Raw genomic sequence first — 9,615 nt, forward strand, 5'->3', positions numbered from 1 at the left:
CCAGGTGGTCCAGGCTTCCCAGGAGAACCTTCACTACCCTAGTATAGCAAGAGATTCATACAACTCATTTACAGAAACTGACGTTCAGGTCTACCCCACAGCCAGACTATAATGACCATAACAACTAACAATCAAGAAATACAGTCAATATGAGCAGATAAGATCAAGAATGAATTATCCTGCCCAGCTCCTGCTTAATCTTAAGGCAAATTGTTCATCATTATTCTAGACTAGCTTTTATTTTGCTAGTTCTGTGATGCCTTTATATAGTAACTTCCTTATGACAAAATAGTACTGGTAACCTGGGATGATTTTAGTTCTAGAATACAGCATATACTTCATAGTTACCAGCAGGCAGAGGAAGAAAAAGAGAGTTGTTGATACCAACTGATGTGCAACTGGCAGATGAAAGTTAACATTCATTTTCATGTTTTGTATACTGTTTTCTAAAGCCAGTCTTTGGCTTGTTCATTCACAGGTAAATAACAAAGAATCACCGTTTCAGAAGTTCAGTTGATCCAGAAACACTTTTCACTGAAATGCATTGAGTAAAATAAAGGATCTTTTTTGTTAAGATGTATAATGAATATCTTCTTTTTTTTTTTTAACTGCAAAAACCTCATCTGTGGGTATTTGTAGCTGTAGTCTGTTCTGTTGACATGGACTGAATTGGTTATATTAAAAATAATATTTCTGAGTTTTTGCCCCAGCAGAATAGTGGGCTCTCTGAATGGTAAAGAGTTGCAAAGGTTTAAATGTTAAGTTTCCCTTAGAAGCAAGACATTTTCAAGATGTCATCACTATGATTCAACTAAAAATACTGTAAAATTTTGGAACAAGTATGTCATAATATTTCACTCAGTCATTAGATCTTCTTATTAATTACATGTTAGTGAAACACTTAGGCTGCGTATTTAAAATTATTAACATGGTAAAAGTCAAGTTAAGGGTCCAACAGCAACAATTAACTTACAAGAAATATACAATCTTTATACCCATAGCACATTTTTTACAATTATATTAGACTATGCATTTCAGAGATTAAGTCTACCTTTCCTGACCATGTCACTGAAAATATATTTCTAAACAGGCCTGCTAAGAGAGCTGTCAACCTGCAAAGAGGGATTTGGAGTACTTCACAGGGAGACAAAATACTGTACTTTAGAAAGCATATTATATGACAGCTTCTCAAATGAGGTCCCCAAATAAAGGAAGGAGGAGGAAAGTGTTCTGGCTATATTTCAGTCAATTTCATAACTCTGCAGTGGTTGGACTTCTGCCCTTTTTGATTTACAGGACAGTAATTGTGGAGAGCTGGCTTTCTCATTCCCACATGTGATAGCAAGAAGTTGCCTTTCCCTCATCTTTATGCAACCAGAAATGCAGGGACAGAAGTGTACATGTGTTGAGTGGCTGATTTAACACTGCATTCTCAGACTCTTTGATCAGTGCTGTGTAACTGTAAACAGGGCACTAACAAAGACTTGGGTTTTGCATGTAGTTACTTGAAAAGGAAATGAATATGACAGATTTTTGCTATTATGATTTGGAAGGAGACAGTTTTCAACTAATTTTTATACTGAAATAATTCCATAGCTTTACAAAATGAAGAGTTTCCTTTTCTTATGCATACCAGTTAAGGTCTTGTAGAGTACTAGTAGCACCACAGATTCTGACATGGCAGCAATATGCCTGGAAAACACCAGGCTAAAGCTGAAAGAAGCTTCAGAAATATCTATTCATGCACAAAATGGAGAACTTGTCCCAGAAAGTATTTTGCAGCAGACTAAGTTTATGTCTGCTGTACTTCACTGATCTGAGGTGCCCAGAAATAAATTTGACATGTTAGCTATAATGGGTACTATCAAGTGCTTGATAAAAGAACACACAAAATATTGATAAAAAAACAATGCTAAAACAGTGCAAATTAAGCATAAAGGAAGCTTCTATGTTTTTGCAGAATAAATTATACTAAATAACTTTCAATACTTGTGAAGTACTTTTAAGATATGAAATTACTTTTGTCTAAAATATTGGAAAAGGAATGAGAACAAGTAGTTAGTAGTTATATAGTATCTCACAAAGGCGTTTGCACTTTTATAATTTTATATAGTATGTCATACTTAGAGAAGGTTCTCTGCAACTTACATACACCACTAAGGTTATACTTCAAAATAAAAGCTCATAGGCATGGCATTCTTTGGGGAAAGTATTTGTATTAAGACATAAATAAGTCAACTAAAATTCATTTGATAATGTATTGTATGTCAAGTTCTTGTTTGCATTGCACGTTTAAAAAATCTCCAGGACATAGGAAAGTATCAGGATTACAAAATCTTTACAGATCTTTGCCAAGACTGAAAAGAAGGAATACCTTTTCGCCTTTTGACCCTGCTGGACCAGGATGCCCAGGTCTTCCTGTGACTCCCTGCACAACACAGTATTGGTCCTTGTTAGTTAAGAAATGATGAAACACAGTATTTTGCATTGCAGTTTAGTTTTGAAAACTTGAACTTTTTGAAGGTTGTTTAAACTTAATTAAGCTTCTCCTCCAGGTTTAAATATTTCTCTCCTGACTGATACAACAGCTGCATCCTACTGATAAGCCCTATGAAGGGTAAAACTTGTATTTGTGGTTGCATTTTCATCTTGGCAGACTAAATGGACTGACCTTGACTAGCACCTCTTGATACTGCTAAGAATTATGCTTTACAGCTAAAATAGCAATTTACATATTTAATGTTTAGCTCCCTAAATGTGTTACAATTTTTGAAAGAAGGCTAGCATTAGTACTGTAAGCAATCTAGGAATGAATAATGACCATAATAACTAACATGATCTGCATATTATATATAGGATATAAAATTTAAAAATATTCCCAAAGGAAATTTTCTTAGAAAGACCAACATTTTTCATGATTGCCTTAACCATATTTTTCAGTGGCTTTTAATATTAAGCCAAGTTATTCTCATACTTCATAATTACTTGATATCAGCATTTAATGTTTTTAGAATGCCCAGTTAGAATCATTATTAGATTTTTATCAATCACCAACATTATTAGAGTAACTTGGGTACAAATTCATAATTATCTGCAAGTTTGCACATCATAAGTAATTTTACCTCACAAAGTCTCTAGTAACATCGAAACACCGAACGCACGTAAGTTACATAAACTTTAAAAGTCCAGACAACAACAGTATTTTTAGCAACCTCAACTCACAACATACTTTGTTTTATTAGAGCCAGAGCCACTGTGGGTCAAATTTTATTACTCTCCCAGAAGCAAAAAGATGGCAAAGTCTGGCTCTTTTAAGACTAGAGACAAGAAACTAAGAATATGAAGTTTTATTGAGATATAGCAGCCTCTACAGGGATAGATTAGATCACAGATGACATCAAACACTTACAGAAGGTCCACTGGGTCCTGGTACACCAGGCAGTCCAGGAACACCTTGAAGGCCCTGGAAATTAAAACAGCATATGTAGATTTCTTCTCCCACATACACTCATACCTTAAAATTACTTATATTCAGCATGTCAATTTTTAGCAATAGAAATACATATGCAGCTGAGAGATTATCACTGAACATGGTAACAGGCAGTTCTTGTTTAACTGAAAAACAAAATCTCAAGTCCTCCAATCCAATCCCCCTCCAATCTTCTCCACTGCTGGCTTATGCCTTTTATATCTTTTTGTCTTTAGCTGTGCAGATAAGAGCAAGATGTCTCTTAAAGACTAATTTTCTTTTTTCTGTCACTAGAAAGGGTTTTACTAGTGAGAAAAAGCATCTACTCAGATTCCTGAATGTTACCTGATGCTATCTAAATAAGATAATGTTTTCTGCTAGATTTAGATTTTGGCTTTTTGATGACAAAACATTATATTTTCATGGTATTTAATAACCTACTCTTCTACTCTTATTTTATTCTACTGCCTGTAAACTGATGAATTCTGGTATCCATTTACTAGACATACAGGTGTGTAACTTATTGTAGAGATTTAAGGAAGGATTTGAGGCAAGTCTGCATGTCACCGAATTCCTTCTTCTGCCTCATTATACTGACTTACTTGGATGGAATTTTAGACACGTAAAAGCTAAATGTGTATGTCTAAGCCAATTGCTCTAAATTCCCTTTATACTCCAGGAAGGGAAGGAGGCACCTCTCAATATCGATTCACATTATCTGCACTGGGCGCCTGTCCTCTGACAAGAGTAATCACCTCAGCCAAGACATATTTCTCATGTTAAATACAGGATTTAAAACGACATTGCTAAGTGGGCAGTAAAGAAAACCAAAGAGGTCAGGAGCCCTGAAAGAAGGCCTCTGAGGGAAAGTCTGAAGGAAAAACTTCAGATGGAAATAAAGCAGGAACGAAAGGAGAGAGAGCGATTTCCTTATTCTTGTTGGTACACACAGAGGACATTGATCTACTTCTGCAGCTTTTCAGAGTGGCATTCCAACAGATAACGTGTTCTTTGGCCATTTTAAGGTCGTTTACTCTTGCAATACGGTCACCCACAGTATAAATGTGAAAGCCAAAGAACACTAGCTGTAATTCTTATTATGAATATAAGAACCACCCCTCACCTCCAAAAAGGCATCCTTTAATAAGGAAATGCATTCTAAAAAAAACAATTACTGAATTTTTTATCATGGGCCATAGTAAAATTTAAGATGCCTTAAATAATGAGATTGACTTTACAGAATTACATTAGGGTAACTGACCTTTCTGTCTAGAGGAGAGAGGAAAGACAAACAAACAATCCTGTGTTAAAGAGGCGAGTAAGGCACTTTTTTTTACTGTAGACAATATTAGCTTACCCCAATATTAAATGGGGACAGGATTTAATTTGGGTCTTTTATCATGATGTTTCACCTGATGAATATAGTTTATATGTTTGTGATTTATATGTCTATGTATTATGTTAGAGAAAGAAACTTCAAACAAAGATTAAAGGTCTATTAGAAAGCACACTGAAGTGTATGAGAGTATTTCCACTCGTTTCAAAGAACTACAGATAAGGTTTTGAAACGTTCATCGCATTTGGATGCTAACCAAATTATACAGATCAAAGGAAATGCAGATCCATTAATTGAATAACAACTCTTTTATGTGTGTTTATATGTCCCCTGAAAACAAGTTAACTTGCCCCCTCATAATGTAGTAATCAAATGCTGTTGCTAAAACGAAGCAGTCCTGAGGCGCCTAATCAGCCATCAAGCCAGTGAAGAAGCATGGGAATAGCAAACTTACTGACTGAAGGAGCACAGCACCCTGCTGAATCAATACAATTTTTTTAGAATGAATTTAATCTGGAGTCCCTTTAAAAAAATAATTGCCAATTATAGCCTCTCCGTTTTTTTTATTACCTTCTTAATTGCCTCTAATATTTCTCTTGATTCTCAACAGTTAAACAGAACCGTTTAAACTTGCTTGTTAATGCCTCAGACTGCTAGGGCTGAATTGTAGAGACACTCTACAGGGCACAAAAAGGAAGGATGTGTTACTTTCTCATTACAGCTCATTTATTTTTTAAATAAAATTCTACTTGGGCTTCATTTATGGCTGGAACATTATTTTAAGGCATGTGTTCCAAATCCAAACTCATGAGGTATTTCACTTTTAAAAAGCAAAGACCTAGCAAGCTCCATAAATTGTTTAAATGCAAGAAAAAGAAAAAGTTGGAGATCCATACTTTATTTCTAGTTTGGCAACCTGCTAAATTCTAGAGCAAAGCAGCAATGCAGATATATCTCTAATGCTTCTGCTGCTTCTTTTTTATTCTCATATAACCGTTTATTCTTTTAAGCCAAGGATCCCGAAGAACACAGACTTTTTGAAAATTATTCTCATTCTGCTACTGTTTGAAAACTCTCTCTTACTACATTATAACCTTAGCTCTAAACAAATGTAAAACCCACAAAAAGAATTTAACCTCTTCCCCCGCTGCACCCCAGTAAATAAGCTCCAAATTCCTTTCCTATTTTCCAGATATTTTCTCTTGTAGCCATCACTCCAAATTACAAGAGAATGCTATGTATTTATCAGGTATTAGTTGGGCATTTTGGCTTTTCAGAGAGCTCACCAAATAATTTTAAACTGACTGCTTATTTTAACTCATTCAGTTGGCAAAGGTCACTGAGAAATTCATTTATTTATTCAGATTCATTTGCTTAATACCTTTTGCTTTGTTCATTTTTTGATAGAGACCACTCATGAACTGTTAACTGCAAATACTTTAATTTAAAATAGAAGCTATCATAGATATTTGGGATTAGGCACTGCAAGTTATATGACTTTTTTGCTCATCCTTAATGAGATAAAAATAACTCTTAAGAATCCAGTATATGATGCAAAATACTGTACATATTTTAAATTCAGTTTCTTCAAATATTTTCCAAAAACCACTAATTGGTGCTATGATTGTTCCCATGCCAGTATTTGCCTAATGGAATATTTTTGAAAGAGAATACTAAAGGGGAACTCACACAATGAAAGAAAGTTTGTTATAAAACATGAAGAAATATTTTCTGAAAATATTTGGCATTTACCCATTTCTTGCTCTATCCTATGCTCTTAAAAATTACCATTTAAATGTTTGTGAGGCTTTGAGATATATAAATGAGCAAAAATGCTCAGGCGAAGATGAAATAGCTTTTTAATTGAATAACTGCATTTAGTCTTCTTGAAAATTCAGAATCAGGGGCTATTCATAGCAATACATGACTATTTGAGCAGTAGTAAAGAAATTAATAATACTGTATGCATTTAATTCTCAGTCTAGATCTTTATTCAAGTTTGGATAACACTGTAACTAATAGAAATGAAATATTTTTACCTCATCACCCTTCTCTCCAGGAAGCCCAGGAAATCCACGCTCACCTTTGCTTCCCTATGAAAACATAACATTCAAACAAATACTTTCTATTAGCAGTACAGCAAATCTCATGCTTCGTAGAAGGTGTTACAACACACATTTAATATATGCTAGCATGAAGCCCTTAGAGCAACAGTGAGAAAACCTAAAACAGAAAAAAAATTCTGCCCTGAAAGTTTTAAAATGTGCCTCCCATTGAGGTGGATGGGTGGATGGAAATGACACTTGTTTACCTAATAGGTAAACTAGCCAAAAAGACTGATGGAGACACAGTTTCACCTCATAAATTCCAAAGAGCTTAGGTACTTGTTCAAATGAAGAAAGTATACTTTCAAGTAATTAGGTCCAACTATAGGAGACTGATATGCCAAACCAGGTGGTATTTGATTAGATCACAGTGAAGCAGAAGTTTGACTGACCTCAGTGCAACTTCATGACCTGAGGAGTTAGTCCCATGAGGAACAACTTGCAAATGCACAGAACAGTCCAGTTATTACATACTTGACTGAGATATGGGAGGTTTCCTTCACCACAGCTTTCTTGCATGACCGACTCACTTAAGACAAGCCTCGAGATAATAACGCACTACTGCACAATTAAATCTGAGCTAGCTTTAAATGACACAGGACAAAAGCTATACTGGCTTGGTACTCAGCTGGGGCTAATTAGTTCACTATCCTGAGAGAAAGGTATACTAGCTCAGGAAAGAAGGGCTGAACTTTAAAAATTGTTTGAAACTTTAAGGTGCTCAGATGCTATAGACAAAGCTTTAAGACCGACAGACATAAGAGTTTGGCTTTTTATTTTTAACAAGCAACAAAGCAAGCTAAAGTAGTCTCTTCAAAAACTTACCTTTGGCCCTTCTCTACCAGGGATGCCTGGAGGACCTCTTGTGCCCGGATCACCCTGAGGAACAGACACAAAGCAAAGTGATAAATAAACATTTCTGTGACAAGGGTGGAAGATCTGATCTATGGCAAGTCACAACTGCTGCCTTCCCTTCCCGCCTTTGCAGCCATCACTACTAGATGAGCCTCCCTCTCCATTTTCATACTTACTGCTACAGAAACACTGACCTTACCATTTTTACAAATGTTCCATTAGAAATACATAAATTTTTGCTAATTAACAAAGCAATATTAAATAAATTATGAGAATAAAACATGTTGAGTTTCAATAATTAAAATAATGCTACATTTTCTATGAAAATTTGTAAGAAGTAAGTAGAAAAGTAAAAGTATGGTGCACGCCATTAAAACAAATTTGGAAATAAAGTGAAGCAGATGCAAGTCTGACTATATAGTCTTGCTAGAAATATGTCCAAATGTAGGATTTGGGCTAAATTATTTTCATAACTCTCTGAGACTATGGAGTTGCAGTAAAAGGAAGTCAAGTTTATAGCAAGAGAACATATAATTAATTTCTTATTACTGCTTATTACTGCTTATCTTTATCCTCCCAGTCTTAATCTGTTTTATGAGATAGTGACACTATTTCTTTTAAAAAGAGATAGCACAGCATTTTCAAAATGTGAAAATGAGTTGTTCTACTTTCATTTGTACAACTTCAAAGCAGCCACATTCTCCCTTTTGACCTAGGAAAAGTTCAAGTTTTGAAGATTATTCAAGTCAGAAGGAAACACCAGTGAAAATGTCAGTAAAGGGCACACAAATGTACAGAAGCTTGTTCACATGAACAAAATCTCCTCATTCACAGCTTCCATTAGTGTTTTACCCAAAGCCTTCTTTTCAGGCTTTTCTCACTTCTATATAAAATATTCAGATTTCCTTCCTTGTCTCTCTCCCCATCTCTCACATGCTCTTCCCATACTTAACCCATACTAACATAAGCTTTTCACCCCAGCCAGTTCCACTCTTGAGAGGCCTCCTAAATGCCTTTATTTTGGATAGTCCCAACTATCTGTGTTTAGACTAAAGCACACCATCCTCTTTTTATGGATGAGGTAGAGATGAAGGCTACTTGTTACTCTCACCAGCTTCGAAACTGCAGTTATCTTAAATTAAATGATTCCTGCTTTGTTGGGAGAAGCATTTTCTGGCTCAATTCTAATCTTATAAAAGTACTAACCACAAAACAGAGAGATATGGAGCATGAAGCATGAAGAATCAATAAGACAGAGAGATGACACAGGAGAATAAGGGCATGCACAGGAGAAAGAAGATAGAGTTGCAGTCAGAAAGAATGAGGGAAAACCCGTGTGAAAGAACTAAAAGAAATAGAATTTGGGAATGACTAAGTCAATAAGCCGTAAGTATATGTATTAAAGAAAGACAAGAGAGCAGTCTCTCTCCTTATGCTTTTCATATAAAAATTCTCTTTGGAATACGGCAGATCACATTGAATGTTATTATTTTTCAAGGTAATGTCATAGAGCTTCTGGATTATTTTTGCCCTTTGGTATACTCCCAATATCAAATGCTAGAGCACAAAGCAGAGAATGGTTGTAGCAATTCATATGTGGACTAGATGCACTGAACAGGTATGTGCTGGCAACTAACTCACAAAACATTCAAACGTTATTTTGCAAAATTCTTATCAAACACTCTTCTTCAATACTTTTTAAAAACAAAATGAAAATTAACAAAAATCTCAAAATGATTTTAGGATAGGCCAAATAGGACATAACCTAACCTATGGAAACTCGCAAGTGCACATTTTGGTTTAAAAAGCAAGCTCATGACAAACAGATATTTAACCACAGAAAAGTTCTA

The 9,615-nt window shown here is 35.1% G+C and overlaps 1 long non-coding RNA gene across 1 annotated transcript; it reads right to left on the minus strand.

The window, feature by feature from the left end:
- On the minus strand, positions 1-3,457 carry LOC106492534 (uncharacterized). Its single transcript, XR_001294021.2, has 3 exons — positions 3,410-3,457; positions 2,375-2,428; positions 1-38 (listed from the first exon to the last, which is right to left on the minus strand). It is a non-coding gene; the product is annotated as an uncharacterized lncRNA (long non-coding RNA).
- Between the last annotated feature and the right edge of the window lie 6,158 nt (positions 3,458-9,615).

Source organism: Apteryx mantelli, chromosome 3, assembly GCF_036417845.1.
Source record: "Apteryx mantelli isolate bAptMan1 chromosome 3, bAptMan1.hap1, whole genome shotgun sequence".
NCBI classification, from domain to species: domain Eukaryota; kingdom Metazoa; phylum Chordata; class Aves; order Apterygiformes; family Apterygidae; genus Apteryx; species Apteryx mantelli.